The following is a 20,140-nucleotide window of genomic DNA, read 5'->3' on the forward strand; positions in this document are numbered from 1 at the left end:
CCCCCAGCATCAGCCTCCCCAAGCATCAGCCTCCACCAGCATTAGCCTCTCTCCTTCCAGCCTCCTCCAGCATCAGCCTCCCTCTCCCAGCCTTCCCCAGGATCAGCCTCTCTCCTCCCAGCCTCCGTCCTCCCAGCCTTCCCCAGCATCAGCTTTCCCCTCCCAGCCTCCCTCAGCATCAGCCTTCCCCAGCAGCAGCCTCCCGTTCCCAGCCTTCCCCAAAATCAGCCTCTCTCCTCCCAGCTTCCGTCCTCCCAGCCTTCTCCAGCATCAGCTTTCCCCTCCCAGCCTCCCTCAGCATCAGCCTCCCTCAGCATCAGCCTCCCGTTCCCAGCCTTCCTCAGGATCAGCCTCTCTCCTCCCAGCCTCCTTCCTCCCAGCCTCCCTCAGCATCAGCCTTCCCCTCCCAGTCTCCCCCAGCATCATCCTCCCCAAGCATCAGCCTCCACCAGCATTAGCCTCTCTCCTTCCAGCCTCCCCCAGCATCAGCCTCCCCAAGCATCAGCCTCCACCAGCATCAGCCTCCCTCGTCCCAGCCTCCCCCTCCCAGCCTCCCCCAGCATCAGCCTCTCTCCTCCCAGCCTTCCCCATGATCAGCCTCTCTGCTCCCAGCCTCCTCCAGCACGCCGTGCTCCTCTGCCGACACTCACACACCCGATCGCATCCACTCACACACACCCGATGGCATCCACTCACACACACCCGATCGCATCCACTCACACACACCCGATCGCATCCACTCACACACACCCGATCGCATCCACTCACACACACCCGATCGCATCCACTCACACACACCCGATCGCATCCACTCACACACACCCGATCGCATCCACTCACACACACAGACACTGACGATATCGCACATACGCGCTTATACTCACAACATCCGGGGATATCACATGCTTCTGGCCATGTGATCCTCCGGCAGGTCCTGGAAGATCACAACAGCACAGTATCGAGGCCGAGAAGCAAGCGATATCCCAGGATGTTGTGAGTATTTGGATGCGAAGTGATGTGTGAGGTGTGTGTGAGTGTGATCTGATTTGTGTGTGTGTGTGTGTGTGTGTGTGTGTGTGCTGTTATGTGTCTGTATTTTCCGCAGCTGCAGGACCTTGATGTGTGGATGCGATGTGATGTGTGTGTGAGGTGTGTGTGAGAGTGAGTGTGAGCCGGTGTACACTGGTAACTATGATACACATCGGGTAACTAAGGGACCTTAGTTACCCGATGTGTATAATGGTTACCAGCTTTCACGGCCTCCGTGAAGATCCCAGCATCGCAAGGTTATGTGTGGCGCTGCCGGGATCCTGACGGAGCCGGTGTAGAAGCAAGCGATATCCCAGCATGTTGTGATGTGTGAGGTGTGTGTGAGAGTGAGTGTGAGAGTGAGTGTGATCTGATGTGTGTGTGTACTCACCTGGGAATCGGGGCTCCGTGTCAGTTGGGCCAGAGCGAGCGTGGATTGCGTGAGGGGGGCGGGGCCTGCAGAGAGCCGGGGCGAGAGGCCAATCCGTGTGGGGGGGCGGGGCCATGGCGAGCCCAGCGGCCAATCAGCTTTGTGTCACCGTAAGGACACAATTTCGGAGCATGATAGACAGACAGACAGACAGACAGACAGAATAAGGCAATTATATATATAGATATATGTGTATATATACTAGCTGTAGTACCCAGCGTTGCCCAGGATAGTAACTAAGTCTCTCTCTCTGTCTCTCTCTCACTCTCCCTCTCTCCTACTCTTCCTCTCACCACCAAAATCATATTAACTGACACATAAGTTGTCTTATACTACGGATGTGTGCCGCCCCCGCGTCAGCAGCCTGCCGCTGATGCTCGAATCCAGATCCGCGGTGGCTCGAGAGGTCTCCGGACCCGGGGGTCGGGGTCGCATGGCCACTCGGAATAAAGGGGGTTATTTACAGGGGATTGTATGGACAGTTCGTGACGCCACCCGTGGTGCGTGGTAAGATGGAGTACCACCGCTGCAATGGGGAGTACCCGGTGGCGATGGTGTGGGCAACCAGATGTTTAACCAGTCCACAGGTAGGGGGAATGCCCCGTGACTCGGTGTAGGTGACAGGGAGGTGCCATTGTGATGGTCAGGGATCACTTAAGTACTCACGCAGTCCAATAACGCTGACACCGACAACTGTGGTAAACCAAAGTTCTTGATATCGCTGCAGCAGGGAGGGAGCACGCCTGGATCCCGTGCCCGTTGGTGTTGCTTGTTAGCCTGTGGCCTTTTCTGTGGCACCTTACTTCTAACTGGTCCCTTTAGCATAGAACTATCGGGTCCCGCTCACCAGTGTGGCTAACTGGATGAGCTTGCTCTCAGGGTTCACGCTTGGGATTTTTTGGACTATGTACTGGGAAAGTCCTATCCCCCTCGTTGCGCTAGTACCCCGATTTTGAAGCGGGTGAACGGATCTTGAAGGCTCCGTCCTCGTCAGGTAAATTGCCAGGACGCCTGAAGCTCCTTCCTGACCTAGGGTGCATGTACCCCGTCGTGCCCTGGCCCCTACCCGGTGATGGCACAAGGCTGCCGGCTGTCCTACTCGCCAGTCCGTGCCCCTTGTCACGATCCCCTGTGACCGGGGTCCAGCTTCTACCAGGCCCAGACCCATGTCTGCCACCTAGTAGCCTCAAGCAGCCCAGCTCCTGACCTCCTCTTACTTTCACCTCCAACACTATACTGTTCTGCTCCTAACACTACTGCCCCCCCCTTAACCAACCCCCATAAGTGGGCGACCCTATTCCCTTCAGGTCAGCCACTGGTGGGTGTGGTGCAGAGTGTTCCTAAGATTTTGAGTAGCTTGTTCTTGGCAACACCAGAGGTCAGTGACCCGTAAACAAGGAGGAGGTGGATATCGTACAGGAGGGCAGATTGCACAACACCATGTGACGACCTGATAGGCCAGGGCTTCACAGATGTCCTTCGTTGCTTGCCTACAGCAATCAATCAGAGCTCCTATTAATGACCTGTAGTAAAATAGAAGCAGAGCTGTGATTGGTTGCTATAGGTCACCTGATAAATATCCAGGCTAACTGTCAAAACAGGCAATATATTACTTCACATTTCAAAGCAGTAATAAGCAGCTTTTTTTTTTTACCAATAACTCTAAAGTGCGGGGTTAAAATTTCTCCTCAAAACATAGTCTATGACATTCCCTGAGTCAAATGAGATGGCTGTGCAAAATGTTATGATTGTAAATGTGACGGTGCAGATGTAAAATAAAGATTTTTTTGCATCACTGAATTTTTATGACTATAGTTTTTTTTTATTTTTCTTGTGACAACATCATGTGAGGGCTTGTTTTTTGTAAGGTATAAATTTATTAGTACCATTTTGGGCCGCATCATATTTTTTGATCAATATCTCTTTCGCTTTTTACTTTTTTTATTTTTTACGCTTTTCACCATGTCATAAAAGTGATAGGACATCTTTATTCTTCGGGTCAGTACGAGTACAGCGATACCACATTTATATTGTGTTTTTAAAATGTTTTGCCGCTTTTACACAATAAAAACATTTTTTATAGAAAAAAAGTTTTTACATTGCTGTATTCAGAGAGCTATATCTTTTTTTAAATTTTTTTTGTATTAGAGCTATATGAGGGCTTTTTTTGCGGGATAAGATGACATTATCAGTGATACCATTTTTTTTATAGTGGTGTGCAAAAGTTTGGGCTCACCAGCTTAAAATTATTGTGAACAGTTAAGCAAGTTGAAGATGAAATGATCTCTAAAAGGCATAAAGTTAAAGATGAGACATTTCCTTGTCTGCAAATTGGGATTCTGATCTGGATTATATATCCTGAGTCATATTGCAAAGGATTGTTGAAAATCCACTTGTGACTTTTAGGATCGCTACTTCCAATAGGTGGCGCTGTGCTAGAGTTTGTCTCCTTTACTGGAGAGACAATTTGAATATTTCCTAGAGGGGCGTGGCAGCTATAAGTCCCCTTACCTGGCAGCCAGACTGGCTTGCAAAGTCTCCTTAAGGAGAATAGTGTTCCCCCGTGGTCCCCACATAGCTTTCTCATGAGCCAGATCAGACACCCCCATACTTTGCACTGACGAGGGGCAAGCACCCCGAAACACTGTGTCTGCAAATTGGGATTCTGATCTGGCTTATATATCCTGAGTCATATTGCAAAGGATTGTTGAAAATCCACTTGTGACTTTTAGGATCGCTACTTCCAATAGGTGGCGCTGTGCTAGAGTTTGTCTCCTTTACTGGAGAGACAATTTGAATATTTCCTAGAGGGGCGTGGCAGCTATAAGTCCCCTTACCTGGCAGCCAGACTGGCTTGCAAAGTCTCCTTAAGGAGAATAGTGTTCCCCCGTGGTCCCCACATAGCTTTCTCATGAGCCAGATCAGACACCCCCATACTTTGCACTGACGAGGGGCAAGCACCCCGAAACACCGTGTCTGCAAATTGGGATTCTGATCTGGCTTATATATCCTGAGTCATATTGCAAAGGATTGTTGAAAATCCACTTGTGACTTTTAGGATCGCTACTTCCAATAGGTGGCGCTGTGCTAGAGTTTGTCTCCTTTACTGGAGAGACAATTTGAATATTTCCTAGAGGGGCATGGCAGCTATAAGTCCCCTTACCTGGCAGCCAGACTGGCTTGCAAAGTCTCCTTAAGGAGAATAGTGTTCCCCCGTGGTCCCCACATAGCTTTCTCATGAGCCAGATCAGACACCCCCATACTTTGCACTGACGAGGGGCAAGCACCCCGAAACACCGTGTCTGCAAATTGGGATTCTGATCTGGCTTATATATCCTGAGTCATATTGCAAAGGATTGTTGAAAATCCACTTGTGACTTTTAGGATCGCTACTTCCAATAGGTGGCGCTGTGCTAGAGTTTGTCTCCTTTACTGGAGAGACAATTTGAATATTTCCTAGAGGGGCGTGGCAGCTATAAGTCCCCTTACCTGGCAGCCAGACTGGCTTGCAAAGTCTCCTTAAGGAGAATAGTGTTCCCCCGTGGTCCCCACATAGCTTTCTCATGAGCCAGATCAGACACCCCCATACTTTGCACTGACGAGGGGCAAGCACCCCGAAACACCGTGTCTGCAAATTGGGATTCTGATCTGGCTTATATATCCTGAGTCATATTGCAAAGGATTGTTGAAAATCCACTTGTGACTTTTAGGATCGCTACTTCCAATAGGTGGCGCTGTGCTAGAGTTTGTCTCCTTTACTGGAGAGACAATTTGAATATTTCCTAGAGGGGCGTGGCAGCTATAAGTCCCCTTACCTGGCAGCCAGACTGGCTTGCAAAGTCTCCTTAAGGAGAATAGTGTTCCCCCGTGGTCCCCACATAGCTTTCTCATGAGCCAGATCAGACACCCCCATACTTTGCACTGACGAGGGGCAAGCACCCCGAAACACCGTGTCTGCAAATTGGGATTCTGATCTGGCTTATATATCCTGAGTCATATTGCAAAGGATTGTTGAAAATCCACTTGTGACTTTTAGGATCGCTACTTCCAATAGGTGGCGCTGTGCTAGAGTTTGTCTCCTTTACTGGAGAGACAATTTGAATATTTCCTAGAGGGGCGTGGCAGCTATAAGTCCCCTTACCTTGCAGCCAGACTGGCTTGCAAAGTCTCCTTAAGGAGAATAGTGTTCCCCCGTGGTCCCCACATAGCTTTCTCATGAGCCAGATCAGACACCCCCATACTTTGCACTGACGAGGGGCAAGCACCCCGAAACACCGTGTCTGCAAATTGGGATTCTGATCTGGCTTATATATCCTGAGTCATATTGCAAAGGATTGTTGAAAATCCACTTGTGACTTTTAGGATCGCTACTTCCAATAGGTGGCGCTGTGCTAGAGTTTGTCTCCTTTACTGGAGAGACAATTTGAATATTTCCTAGAGGGGCGTGGCAGCTATAAGTCCCCTTACCTGGCAGCCAGACTGGATTGCAAAGTCTCCTTAAGGAGAATAGTGTTCCCCCGTGGTCCCCACATAGCTTTCTCATGAGCCAGATCAGACACCCCCATACTTTGCACTGACGAGGGGCAAGCACCCCGAAACACCGTGTCTGCAAATTGGGATTCTGATCTGGCTTATATATCCTGAGTCATATTGCAAAGGATTGTTGAAAATCCACTTGTGACTTTTAGGATCGCTACTTCCAATAGGTGGCGCTGTGCTAGAGTTTGTCTCCTTTACTGGAGAGACAATTTGAACATTTCCTTTGTAATTTTGTCTAAAAAATTGTTTTCATCTTTTAAATTTTTAAATTAACAAAAAAAGTTAGTACCTAGTAGTACCTTTTGGCAAGTATCACAGCTTGTAAACTCTCTTTGTAGCCAGCCAAGAGTCTTTAAATTCTTATTTGATGGATTTTCATCCATTCTTCCTTGGAAAAGTCTTCCAGTTCTGTGAGATTCCTGGGTCGTCTTGCATGCACTGCTCTTTTGAGGTCTAGCCAGAGATTTTCAATGATGTTCGGATTAGGGGACTGAGGGCCATTGTAAAACCTTCAGCTTGTGTCTTTTGAGGTAGTCTATTGTGGATTTTGATGTGTGATTAGGATCATTATCCAATTTGTAGTAGCCATCCTCTTTTCAACTGGAACTTTTTTTACAGATAGTGTTGTGTTTGCATCAAAACTTTGTTGAAATTTCATTGAATTCATTCTTCCCTCTACCTATGAAATGTTCCTCATACTATTGGCTGCCACACAATTGCAAAGCATGATTGATCCACACCCATGCTTAATGGTTGGCAATATGTTCTTTTCCTGAAATTCTAAGCTCTTTTTTCTCCATACATATCTTTGATCATTGTGACCAAAGAGTTCTATTTTAACCTAATCAGTCCACAGGACTTATTTCCAAAATGCATCAGGCTTGTTTAGATGTTCTTTTGCATACTACTGACTCTGAATTTTATGGTAAGGCAAGAGAGGTTTTCTTCTGATCACTCTTCCATGAAGGCCATATTTGTGCAGGCGTCTCTGAACAGTAGAACAATGTAAGGCTATGTGCGCACGTTGCGTAAATACATGCAGTTACGCTGCGCTTTGTAGCGCAGCATAACTGCATGCGTCCTGCCTCCCCTGCACAGTCTATGGAGATTGTGCAGGGGCCGTGCGCACGTGGCGTTTTAGAGCGCAGCGCTTCGGCTGCTGCCGAAGCACTGCGTTCTAAGAAGTGACATGTCACTTCTTCCGTGCGATTTGCCGGCAGCTCCTGCTCTGTCTATGGCAGGAGCTGCAGGCAGAGCGCATGGAATCGGCTTCACTACGGACATTTCTGCAGCGATTTAAAGCGCACATGTGCTCTTCAGATCGCTGCAGAAATGTATACAGTACAGTGAACTGTACGCAACGTGTACGCAAATGTATACAGTACAGTGAACTGTACGCAACGTGCGCACATAGCCTAACACAACTCCAGAGTCTGCTAAATCTTTTTGAAGGTCTTTTGCAGTCAAGTGAAGGGTTCTGATTTTCCTCTCCAGCAAACCTAAGAGCAGCTCTCAGAAATTTTGCTTTGTTTTCCACACCTTATCTTGACCTCCACTGTTCCTGTTAACTGCTATTTCATAATGACATTTTTAACTGAGGAAAGGGCAACTTGAGAACACTTTGTGATCTTCTTATAGCCTTCTCCTGCTTTGTAGGTCTCCATCATTTTAATTTTCAGAGTGCTAGGCTGCAACTTAGAAGAACTCATGGCTGCAGTTTTTGGGCACAAGGTTAGTGGAGTCTAGTTTTTATAAAGCTGTAAAATTTGTAGCACCTGGTCTCTCCTAATGATCATAGTGAAGACGTCATAAGGCTAATTAAGGTCTGAAACCTTGGTCAAAGTTATCTGAGTACCCAAATCACCAAGGTTGCCCAAACTTTTGCATCGGCTCATTTTCCTTTTCGTAATTTTTAAAATGTAAAAGATGAAAATATATATTTTTTTAATGCCTAAAATTCAAAGGAAATGTCATCTATAACTATATGCTTTTCAGATGTAATTTAATCTTCAACTTACTTAAGTGTTTACAATAACAGTATTTTTGACAAAGGGTGCCCAAACTTTTGCATACCACTGTACGTCTCAGGCATGGAACAGTTGAGCCTGTTTATAATATACAGCTGTACTCCTGCTGCAGCTGCTATATCTAGAGTTCAAATCCAAGCAGTTTAACCCCTCAACTACCAAAGACAATCACAACCATGGCATCTTAGATTTTTCATTAAGGGAGAAAGCTGCTTTTGCCATCTTATGTCCTTTCCTCCCACAACTCAATCGTGGTGTAGAAATAGGTAGGTTTGAAAACTGGAGAAATCTGTGTCTGCCAGGTTCAAAAGTCTATTAGATCTCCCAATACACTGCACTAAAAAGGGTTAATTTAGGAAAAAATACTCTATTCATATCCATAATGACATACTAAAAAACTATTTTGTTATTTTTCCTGGTCAATGAAGACAGTAGTAAAAAAGAAAAACAGTTATATAACCGTAGTTTTTGTTTCTCAAACCTAACAAAAAATGAACTATAGAGTGATCAGAAAGTACGTTTCACAAAATGGTATCAATAAAACTGCAGCTCGCTAGTCATTATATACAAAACATGCTTGCATATTATTCTTTGAACAAAAAAAATGATAATTTATGGGTCTCAAAATATAGCAGCTCCAAAAAATGTTTTAACATGTCTTTTAAATTCCTCAATATTTAAATGGCCACACCAAGAAGGATACATCATGGAGTTAAGAACTCACAGGATAGATAGCTATTCAAATGATGAAAGAAATTAAAACAAATTTTTCTAAATATATTGATTTAGCGTATTAGGCCCACACGCAGAAATACATCCACTTATGTGAATTGACATGCTAGTTTTGAGATTATTAAAGGGGTGGTCTAGCACCTAAAATATTCTTTCTAAATATCTCTCTTTAAACTTTAACCACTTTTGTAATTAGAGTTATTACAGAATATGTTACACTTTTCCCTATCTAGATAATCCTTAAATGTGTTTTTTTTACTACCCTTCTTGTGAGGTTTTATTTGAGAGCTGTCTGAAATGTGATGTTCCAGGAGACTGGGGCTGCACTTACTCCCCACAACATCAATCATTTCAAAAAGAACCTGAAGACCCACCTCTCCCGACAAGCTTACAACCTGCCATAACCCTCAGTCCGCTATAGCACTACACGACCATCTCTACCCTCACCTACTGTATCCTCACCCATCCCTTGTAGACTGTAAGTCCTCGTAGACAGCGTCCCCTCCCCCCCGTACCAGTCTGTGCCTTGTTTTGTTTGTGATTATTGTACTTGTCTATGTATACCACGTTTACCTGTAATGCGCCATGGAATAAATGGCACTATAATGATAAATAATAATAATAATCACCCCTCTTGGAACAGGACGGCACTGCAATTACTTTTTTATTACAATTTCTTGCATCGCCTTCCTCTGAAATTGTTGTGGATCCATGTTGCTGATGCTGTGTGAGGTGCAGCATCGACACTCTGCTTCTATCTGAGCTGCCACAGTAGCTTCTAACGTAACTGTGAAAGAAGATATCAGGAAGTGGTGATACAAGCAGTGATGACACCAGCACAGCCCCTCAACTTCTAGCACTGGCCTCCAACAAATTGTCATCAGAGATGGCTCTGGTGTTACTCACTGCTTCTATCTTTACACCTTGATGATGATTTGTTTGTGTACTTTGGAGTGATGAGTGAACCCAAACTGTAAAGTTTGGGGTCCGTACCGGACACCTAGTGTCCGTGCACGGAGCCTGAACACGGACTTCTCAGGGAAGTCTGTGTCCATGTTCGGGATATAAATTAAAACAAAGAAAAAGTTAAGCAAAATAGGGATTAAAGCAAGACAGTTATACTTACCAAATCTCTATATGGCTGTCACACTGCTTCCAGGTCCGCTCATTATAGCTCATGACTATTCACTGCTTCTACCGCCCACCCTCTTTTAAGTGTCTGTGACTGATTGCAGTCAGACTACCGGCGTGGTGGCATATGTGATTCGTTGCTCTCACACTAGCTGTCTGGGTCCCAGAAGTGGAGTATAAAAATAAATAAATAATTGGAAAAAATGGTGTGGGGTCTCCCCTATTTTGAGATTCAACGCTCCCAGCTTTGCGTTAATTTGTCTGTGTATCAAAATGCAACGGACCTTATACAGCTTTTTCAAAATTATTTAAATAATTTTAAAAAACGGCCTGTGGCACCAAATCTGCATATCCTGGCAGAAAATGCACAAAAAAACCATGATGCAGATTTAACACACTTTTCTGCTAGGAGGTGCGGTCTTGGTGCAGAAAATTGTTAGAGAAATTTGCATCTCCTGGTAGAAAAATGCTTCAAAACTGCATCATGTTTTGGATGCAGTTTTATGACAGGAGATGCAGATTTTTTGCAAATAAATACTCCAAGGGGCGCTCATAGCTGACACTGGTAATCTGGCATTGAGCTAATTGAGTTTACCTGAGGTGAGACCATAGAATTCACCTAAGATGAGTTCACTCAGTTCATTAAGTTCACCTGAAGTCACACCTGGGGTACCGTGGAAACCACCAGCTGTGACCTCAGATGAACTCACTAATGTCACTGCTCACACAGCTGCAGCTCCATCAGTGTGTCCGTGATGCTGCAGTGATCGGTCATATTTTCTAATGTGATCATGCACTGTGACCTCAGGATGTAGCAGAACCATCATGTGTGTGGACTACGTTGGACTTGTAGGGGTGTTTTGAGGTTTAAAAAACTGGAGAAAGAGGGTTTTTTCTTATTTAAAATAAATGTGTTTTTTTTCTGTGTTTTGTCTTTATTTCTTTTTACTTTCACTTTTAGTAATGGGGTGTCTCATAGATCCCTCCCCATTACTAACCTTGAGCTTGATGACAGGTGTGATTTTTTGACAAGTCAAAGCTGTCATTAATCCCTTATATTACCCCGATTGCTACTGCTCAATGGCAATAGAGAAGAGCCAGGTAAGCTCCAGGATTGGCACATATAATAGATGTGCCACTTCTGGGGCAGCTGCTATTTTTAGTCTGGGGAGGGCCCAATAACCATGGCTCTCCCCAGCCTGAGAATACCAGTACCCAGCTGTCTGCTTTATCTTGGCTGGGTATCAAAATTAGGGGACAGCCCATGCCTTTTTTTTAAATATTTAAAAAAAAAAAAATGTGTGGGGTCCTCATATTTTGACACAAAGTCAAGATAATGTGCACACATGAGGGCTGCAGTTTCCAACTGTCTGCTTTATCTGTGCTGGGTATCAAAATACGGGGACCCCGTGCCATTTTTTTTTTCAATTTTTTTTTTTTTTACATTCCACTTAGGGACCCAGACAGCTAGTGTGCGGGCTGTCAGAGAGGGTGGACAGGGGAAGCACTGAATATGCATGAGATTTAATGAGCGGACCCAGAAGCAGTGTGACAGTCACACCAAAACTTGGTAAGTATGTGTCCTGCCTTATTCCCCATTTTGCTTCCTTTTGCAGCCTCCTAGCCATTGCGAACACTATATTACAGCACACAAGTTCGGGTCCCCATAAACTTATATGGGGTTTGGAGTTCGGGTTCAAGTCCAGGGCAACCAATTACAGACGCTGTCAGAGAGGGTGGACAGGGGAAGCACTGAATATGCATGAGATTTAATGAACGGACCCGGAAGCACTGTGACAGTCACACTAAAACTTGGTAAGTATGTGTCCTGCCTTATTCCCCATTTTGCTTCCTTTTGCCGCCTCCTAGACATTGCGAATACTATTTTACAGCACACAAGTTCGGCTCCCCATAAACTTATATGGGAATTGGAGTTCGGGTTCAAGTCGAGTCCCGAACCAGACTTTTTTTTCTAAGTCTGGCCGAACCTGGCGAATCTGAACATCTGCGGGTTCACCCATCTCTAGGGCTGTGCTAGCATCTGTGGGGTGGCGCTGGTATCTCTCACTACTTTTAACACTGTTCCCTAATGACAATTCATTTGAGGATGGTGCTAGAAGGTGTGGGACGACACTAGTATCATTCACTGCTTTTCACGCTGCCTCCTGATGACAATTCATTTGAGGGTGTTGCTAGATACTGTGGGGCAGCGCAAGTGCCACTTACTGCTTCTATCTCTGCCCCTGATGTCTTCTTTCACAGGTAGAAGCTATAACATTAAAGATAGAAGCAGAGCTACACTCGCATCTTCAAAAGCTTTTATAACCATTCGTCCAGTTCATCTTCAGAGGGCGGTGATGTAGGAAACGGTAGTAAGCAGCTGCAGCGCCACATCCTGGTGACGTCCTGTTCCAGGAGGGACGGTAGATGCAGCAGGGAGTGCAGCAGCCCCAGCATCCTGTGATGTCACAGGAAGTGCAGTAAAACGCACACATTTAGGAATTAGCTACATAGGGAGAAGTCCCCAGAATCTCTAGTGAATGCTGGGACTGGACAAGAAGTAAAGCAATAAAACAGATATAAGGATAATCTGTATAGGGTTTACGGTAGAGAGTTTTCAAACAAAGCAAATTACAAAAGTAGTTAAGGTTTTAAATAGAAGTTTATACAGGATATTTTATGTATCGGACAATCCCTTTAAAGCATTATAGTAAGATGCAGTAACAATGCTCTGACCATGACCGTAAAACGCTCTAAGCTCTGTTCTTAAGTCCCTTACCAGGTACAGACTTTTCTGAGACATTGTAACAGAGCTGTTAAGAGAATTTGCTGTTTAAGCTTTTATGTATTATAGTGGTTTATTTGCTGGATGTCGTAAATCAATAAAGTGTCTTGTAGGGTATAATGAACGAATGTTGATTCTTGCTAAACACCATTTACACAATCCTGCTGGAAGTGTAGCACTTTTATGACTTCTGTTTAATTATCCTGTGCCTCCTGCCTTGTATTCTTCTAACCTGCAATGAACACATTGAGGTTCCATGTTTCACGGTCTGTTTGAAGGTATTCCGAGCTATTCACAGCTGTGCTTTTACTGCCTCCGAGATCCTGTACAGTTGCCATCACTAATGCCATGGTAATTATATGTCTACTGATAGCTGAGGAGGGAGACTAAACACACAGGGATCTGACAACTGGGGTATTTCCCACACCATGCATTTACATTACTTAAAAGGTAAACTATTTAGATGTCTGTGAATAGCAAGAAGTATGTTGGATTAGAGAGCAAACACTACTTTTAGGGTTGTATCCACTGTGGTTAACCATGCCTTATAACACTGCAGTTGTGGATTATTAGCCACAATTACCATTTTATAGCTGTTATATTATAACCGAACTTGTAACTAATCACCTGTTAATTCCAAAAAAGTAAGTCATTGTCACTTGTAAGGCTAATTATTACACGTTTATCAGGAAATATTTTCTCCCTGATGTCACGTACATAAAGTAGGGTTTCTATGTTTAACTAATGCATCAGTCCTGCGGTCAGAGAGAGAATTAGGTTCTTACTATTGTTGATTTTTTGGAGCACCAATTGTTATTTGGTACCTGTGACTATAGATTGTGACTTTCTGAGCCGGGGTGTACTGTCTATAGTTACAGACCACATGGCTGCCATTGGAATTATGAGCTGGGTGAGCCCAATGCTGAGTGGCATCGTCCCCCATACTGCCAGGCATTTAATTTTTAATGGTATCTGGTATCATTTTTAATGGTATTTTAATGGTAACCCAAAAGGAGCACTTCGCACACTACGACATCGCAGGTGCGATGTCGGTGGGGTCAAATTGAAAGTGACGCACATCCGGTGTCGCAGGTGATATCGTAGTGTGTAAATCCTTTTTGATATGATTAACAATTGCAAAATCGTCGTAATCTTATCATCGGTGTAGCATCGATCATTTCCATAATTTGGAAATGACCGATGTTACGATGTTGTTCCTCGTTCCAGCGGCATCACACATCGCTATGTGTGAAGCCGCAGGAGCGAGGAACATCTCCTACCTGCGTCCTGCGGCTTACGCCAGCTATGTGGAAGGAAGGAAGTGGGCTGGATGTTTACGTCCCGCTCATCTCCGCCCCTCCGCTTCTATTGGCCGCCTGCCGTGTGACGCCGCTATGACGCCGCTATGACGCCGCACGACCCGCCCCCTTAATAAGGAGGCGGGTTGCCGGCCAGAGAGACGTCGGAGGGCAGGTGAGTGCATGTGAAACTGGCGTAGCGATAATGTTCGCTACGGCAGCTATCACCATGCTATCGCAGCTGCGACGGGGGCGGGACTATCGCGCTCGGCATCGCAAGGATCGGCTTGTGATGTCGTAGTGTGCAAAGTGCCCCTTAGTCCGATATAACACCAAACAACCAGCTCTATCCTAACCTACTGTATCCTCACCTATCCCTTGTAGACTGTGAGCCCTCGCGGGCAGGGACCTCTATCCTCCTGTGCCAGTCTGTATCTTGTATTGTTTATGATTATTGTACTTGTCCTTATTATGTATACCCCTTTCACAAGTTAAGCGCCATGGAATAAATGGCGCTATAATAATAAATAATAATAATCCTCAGGATTTGAAAACAATGATAGACCTGTGCCACCATTCTGCCTGTGCATCATAGCTCTGAGTCTCAGCGCAAAAGACGCAATGACATTATTACATCGCATTTGCTGGGTGGAGCACAAGTCCACACAATACACATTCCAGCACAGTGCTTCATACGAATGTGGAGTAATATTTTTTGTTTATTTTTCTATTTTATCAGTCATTACTTTTTTACTTTTTGACTGTGTAGGCATCATTCTGTTTGGAGAGCTGTGGGTATTATTGTAAGATTACCATTGTGATTGGGGCACGTATGGGGGGCTGTGGGAATATCATATTGTGTGTATTGGAATGTAATATGACGGACATTATAGTGTGTGTGGGAGAATATACTTTTGGGACATGATCTTTTGTGTTAATGTATTGTGGGAGCATTGTATTGTGTATGGGAGTATGTATTGTGGCGGCATTAAGAGTGGGAATGTAGTAACCTGATATACACTGTGTGCAGAATTATGAGGCAAGTTGTATTTTAGAGGATTTTTTTATTATTGATCAACAACTATGTTCTCAATCAATCCAAAAGACTCATAAATATCAAAGCTTAATATTTTTGGAAGTTGGAGTGCGTTTTTTTAGATTTGGCTATCTTAGGAGGATATCTGTTTGTGCAGGTAACTATTACTGTGCAGAATTATTAGGCAACTTAATAAAAACCAAATATATTCCCATCTCACTTTTTTATTTTCACCAAGTAAACCAATATAACTGCACAAAATTTAGAAATAAACATTTCTGACATGCATAAGTAAAACCCCAAAAAATTAGTGACCAATATAGCCACCTTTCTTTATGATGACACTCAACAGCCTTCCATCCATAGATTCTGTCAGTTGCTTGATCGGTTTACGATCAACATTGCGTGAAGCAGCTACCACAGCCTCCCAGACACTGTTCCGAGAGGTGTACTGTTTTCCCTCCCTGTAGATCTTACATTTTATGAGGGATCACAGGTTCTCTATGGGGTTCAGATCAGATGTATAAGGGGGCCTGTCACAAACCACCGGGGGGGTCACTCAGAAATCCCCCGCGCTGGCTACCAGTACGTCACAATCGGGGGGTAACAAGTGGGGGTCACCCCTCCTTTATACCTCCCGACCGACAGACAGAGCACGTGACGCGCTCTCTAGCGCCCCTCTTATAGTCAGGCCAATTATGGAATTGCCCGACCATAAGCAAGGAGGCCGCTATACTACTTATGCCGATTATTGAAGGGTCCCCGGTGAGAGTAAGGTATATATTCCCCCGACCTCCGCGGGTGGAATATATAAAATCTCCCCGAATCTCACTGGCCTCCCCACAATAATCCTTGGCACAATTCGCTGCCACCAACCGATTTACGGTAACTATTAGCCGAACACACAGACGTGGGATTCAAGATCGAGATAACAGAACAGCCCAAGATTAATTATATAATTTAATCAGCCTAAAGCACACTAGAAACTACAATATATACAATAGGGAATCTACAGAATATACATATGTCAGAGTACAGTTACAATCAAAGCATGGGTTACAAACAGGCATACACAGTTCCAGCAGTTACCTTGTTGCGTCTGGCCACAGGGGGGCGCTGTACCCAGGTTTTCTAGGATCCTTCCCACAGATGTTTCCTACACGTGCCCCCAGCGAAAAGAACACTGGAAAATGGCCGAAGTAGGGTTATCAACCTGGGCAAATCCAGTTCCCCTCCTACCTTAGTGACCTCAGAGGGAGCACTGCTCCACCCCTGGCTTGAGTTATGGACAATCCACAACATGGAATATGGGCCATAACTTTGCCTGGGAGCGTCGTAGGCGGACGCCAATGCTCTCATTGTGACAGTTATGAATTTAGCTACAGAACGAGGGGACTCATGACCTGTCTGCCAGTTCCCCATTGGCTGATATCACGCCTGGGGCATTTCCCAATGTCCTGCTCCCATAAAAAGGGTGTGCCGGCATCGTCCGCATGCGGAGACACCATTTTTATGGTTGCCATATTTATCGGAAATATGGCTTGCGAGATATGAACCATTTTTTACTGGAGTCGTTCTGTCTGGCTATTTCCATAGCCTTGCTAACTAGCTAGCAGCCCCCACTACAGGGTCACGGCAGGGAGTCATCCTGTGTCCATTGTCCCTAAGCCACCTAATTTCCATATCACAGGACATGGCCATGGAGGTGTAAGTGGAACACTGAGAACAAGAAGGGAGGGGGCACTGCCAGGGAGTGATGAGGGATTATGACTGGAGTCATAATTCATCTTCATATCCCGGGATTTGCCTCACACCTCCCCCCTTTTGAGGGCGCTAGGGGGCAGCACACTCCGGTGTTCCCCCGTGCGCCCGTCCGCGACCTCTCCTTGTCGGGACAGCCCGTCTGCGTTACCGTGGTCACGGCCCCTTTTGTGGCGAATGGTGAAGTTGTATTGCTGGAGCGCAAGGCTCCATCGCAACAATCGCCCATTCGTCCCAGAGACGGTGTGCAACCAGCTGAGGGGATTGTGGTCCGTCTCCACGATGAAGTGGCGCCCGTATAGATAGGGTTGCAGACGCTGCAGGGCCCACACTATGGCCAGGCACTCCTTCTCCATCGTGGAATAGGCAACTTCCCTTGGTAACAGCTTCCTGCTCAGGTACAAGACTGGGTGCTCTTGGCTCGCAGAGTCCACCTGGCTGAGCACCGCACCGAGGCCGAAGTCACTGGCGTCGGTCTGTACTACAAACGGCCGCGTGAAGTCGGCTGCCTGTAGCACGGGCGGGCTGGACAGGGCGTCCTTTAGGGCCCGGAAGGCTGTCTCGCAGTCCATTGTCCAATCGACTGCAGAGGGCAGCTTCTTCTTGGTGAGGTCCGTCAAGGGCTTTGCCAGGCTACTATAGCATGGAACAAACCTCCTATAGTACCCAGCGGTCCCCAAGAAGGACATCACCTGCTTCTTGGTCCTGGGGGTGGGCCAGGATGCGATGGCTTCCACTTTCTCAGGCTCGGGCTTCAGTGTTCTCCCACCTACCCGGTGACCGAGGTACTGGACCTCGCTCATGGCCAGCTGACACTTTCCCGGCTTGATGGTCAAACCTGCCCGGTGGATCCGCCTGAGCACCTGTGCTAGATGCTCTAGGTGGTCCTCCCAGGTGGGACTGAAGACGGCAATGTCATCCAGGTACGCGGCCGCGTACCCTTCAAGTCCCTTGAGCAGGGTGTTGACCATCCGCTGGAAAGTGGCAGGGGCATTCCTCATCCCGAATGGCATCACCGTGGACTCGTACAGTCCAAATGGGGTAATAAAGGCAGAGCGCTCCCTGGCCTTGCGAGTCAGGGGGATCTGCCAATATCCCCGGCTCAGATCCATGATGGTCAGGTACTGAGCCCCGGCCAACTGATCGAGCAGGTCATCGATGCGTGGCATTGAGTACGCATCGGCGACCGTGACCGCATTGAGCCCCCTGTAGTCCACGCAGAACCAAGTGGTTCGGTCCTTCTTAGGGACGAGGACTACAGGCGAGGCCCAAGCGCTGTTGGATGCCTGGATCACCCCCAGCTTCAGCATCTCGTCAATCTCCTGGCGCATGTGTTGCTGCACCTCCAGGGAGACCCGATATGCTGAACGCCGGATCGGGGGATGATCCCCAGTGTCCACGTGATGGACAGCCAAGTCAGTCCTTCCGGGCTGGTTGGTAAACAACCCCCGGAAGGGGTGTAGGGTGGCCCACAGCTGGGACCGTTGGTCCTCCAAGAGCTGGTGGCCAACCTCCACATCCTCAATGGATCCGCCTGCCCTAACCTGGGCTAGCATATCCAAGAGGGTTTCCGCTTCTCCCTCCTCGGGCAGGTCGCACACGGGGAGCGCACATGCCTCCCGCTCCTGATGTGCCTTCATCATGTTCACATGGAAGGGCTTCCGCCTTCCACGGGCAGGGTCCAGGGTGACCAGGTACGTCACAGGGTTGAGCTGCTGGTACACGAGGTATGGGCCTTCCCAGGCTGCCTGAAGCTTGTCCTGTGGTACGGGGACCAGTACCCACACCTTTTGACCCACTTGGTAGGTCCTCTCACAAGCGTTCTGGTCGTACCAACGCTTCTGATCGGCCTGGGCTTGAGCCATACTGTCGTGTACCAGTTGCGTCAAGGCCTGCATTTTGTCCCGGAAGCGCATGACATACTCGATAACCGACACTCCAGGGGTGGCCAAATCCCCTTCCCAAGCCTCTTTCACCAGAGCCAGGGGGCCCCGCACACGTCGCCCGTACAGGAGCTCAAACGGTGAGAATCCTGTTGAGGCCTGTGGAACCTCCCGGTAAGCAAATAACAGGTGTGGGAGATACCGCTCCCAGTCACGCCCATGGGAGTCGACCAACATCTTAAGCATCTGCTTTAAGGTGCCATTGAACCGCTCGCACAGGCCATTAGTCTGTGGATGGTACGGGCTGGCCACCAGATGTCGCACCTGGACTTGCTTACAGAGGGCCTCCATCAGCTGGGACATGAATTGGGTCCCCCGGTCAGTGAGCATTTCCTGGGGAAAACCCACTCGGGAGAAAATCTCCAGCAATGCGGTGGCCACCTTGTCAGCCCGAATGGACGACAAGGCCACTGCTTCTGGGTACCGGGTGGCATAGTCCACTACCGTCAGTATGAAGCGTTTCCCGGAGCTGCTGGGGATGGCCAGCGGGCCGACCAGATCCACAGCCACCCTCCTGAAAGGCTCATCGATGATTGGCAGAGATACCAGTGGGGCTTTGGGGCGTGGCCCCGCCTTCCCCACTCTCTGACAGGTTTCACACGAACGGCAGTAGGCAGCCACATCGGCCCCCATTTTTGGCCAGTAGAAATGCTGGTTTATCCTGGCCTTGGTCTTAGCGATCCCTAGGTGTCCGGCCATCGGAATCTCATGTGCGATCCGCAACAACTCCGTCCGGAACGGATAGGGTGCCACCAACTGTCGGTCCCTGGGCCACGCCTCCGGTGAACCCTGCTGGACCGTGGCCCGGTACAGCCGTCCTTGGTCCCAGACCACTCGCTCCGGGTCCGAGTCCGAGGGAGGCTGTGCCGCCTGCTCCTTAAGAGCTTTCAGGCTGTCGTCAGCTTCTAACGCTGCCTGAAACCCCTGACTAGATGTGGCCAGAATCGACGAGACTGTCACATCTTCAGTCAGTACCCCGGGACCTGTGTCCTGGCCTCCACCTGACTCGGCTGCCACTTGGTCAGAAGGGGAAGAGCTATCGGACCTCCGGGAGGCCCCTTGGCTTCCAGCACTCCCACTGCGGGTGACAGCGGCCACAGCCGCTGCGACCGTGGGTCGTGCCTGCTCCTCCTCCGTTCCTGACCAAGTCGCCGGTTCAGGCAGACCTACCTGGCTTCCTGACACCCCGGTTGTGGGGGAACCATGCACCGAGATCTTACCTGGGAGCACTTCCGCTCCTGGACCGGCCCCAATCTCACCTGCCTGTTCCCCTCCTGCAGCAACAGAACCCCGCTGTGAAATCTCTGGGGACCCCACATTTGCTGTGGTAGCCCCCACCCCACACACTGGTCCTCCCCCTGCAGCACCCTGCTCTCTGCTTATCCCTGCAGAGGGCAACAGATCCCAGCTCACAGGCTGGTTACTTGTA

General features: G+C 47.6%; 1 protein-coding gene across 1 annotated transcript in view; it reads left to right on the plus strand.

The window, feature by feature from the left end:
* Positions 1 to 20,140, plus strand: part of CCDC3 (coiled-coil domain containing 3) — a 135,706-nt gene that overhangs the window by 71,497 nt on the left and 44,069 nt on the right. The gene's annotated exons all lie outside the window — the stretch shown is intronic.

The sequence above is a fragment of the Anomaloglossus baeobatrachus genome, chromosome 4 (genome assembly GCF_048569485.1).
Source record: "Anomaloglossus baeobatrachus isolate aAnoBae1 chromosome 4, aAnoBae1.hap1, whole genome shotgun sequence".
In the NCBI taxonomy this organism is placed as follows: domain Eukaryota; kingdom Metazoa; phylum Chordata; class Amphibia; order Anura; family Aromobatidae; genus Anomaloglossus; species Anomaloglossus baeobatrachus.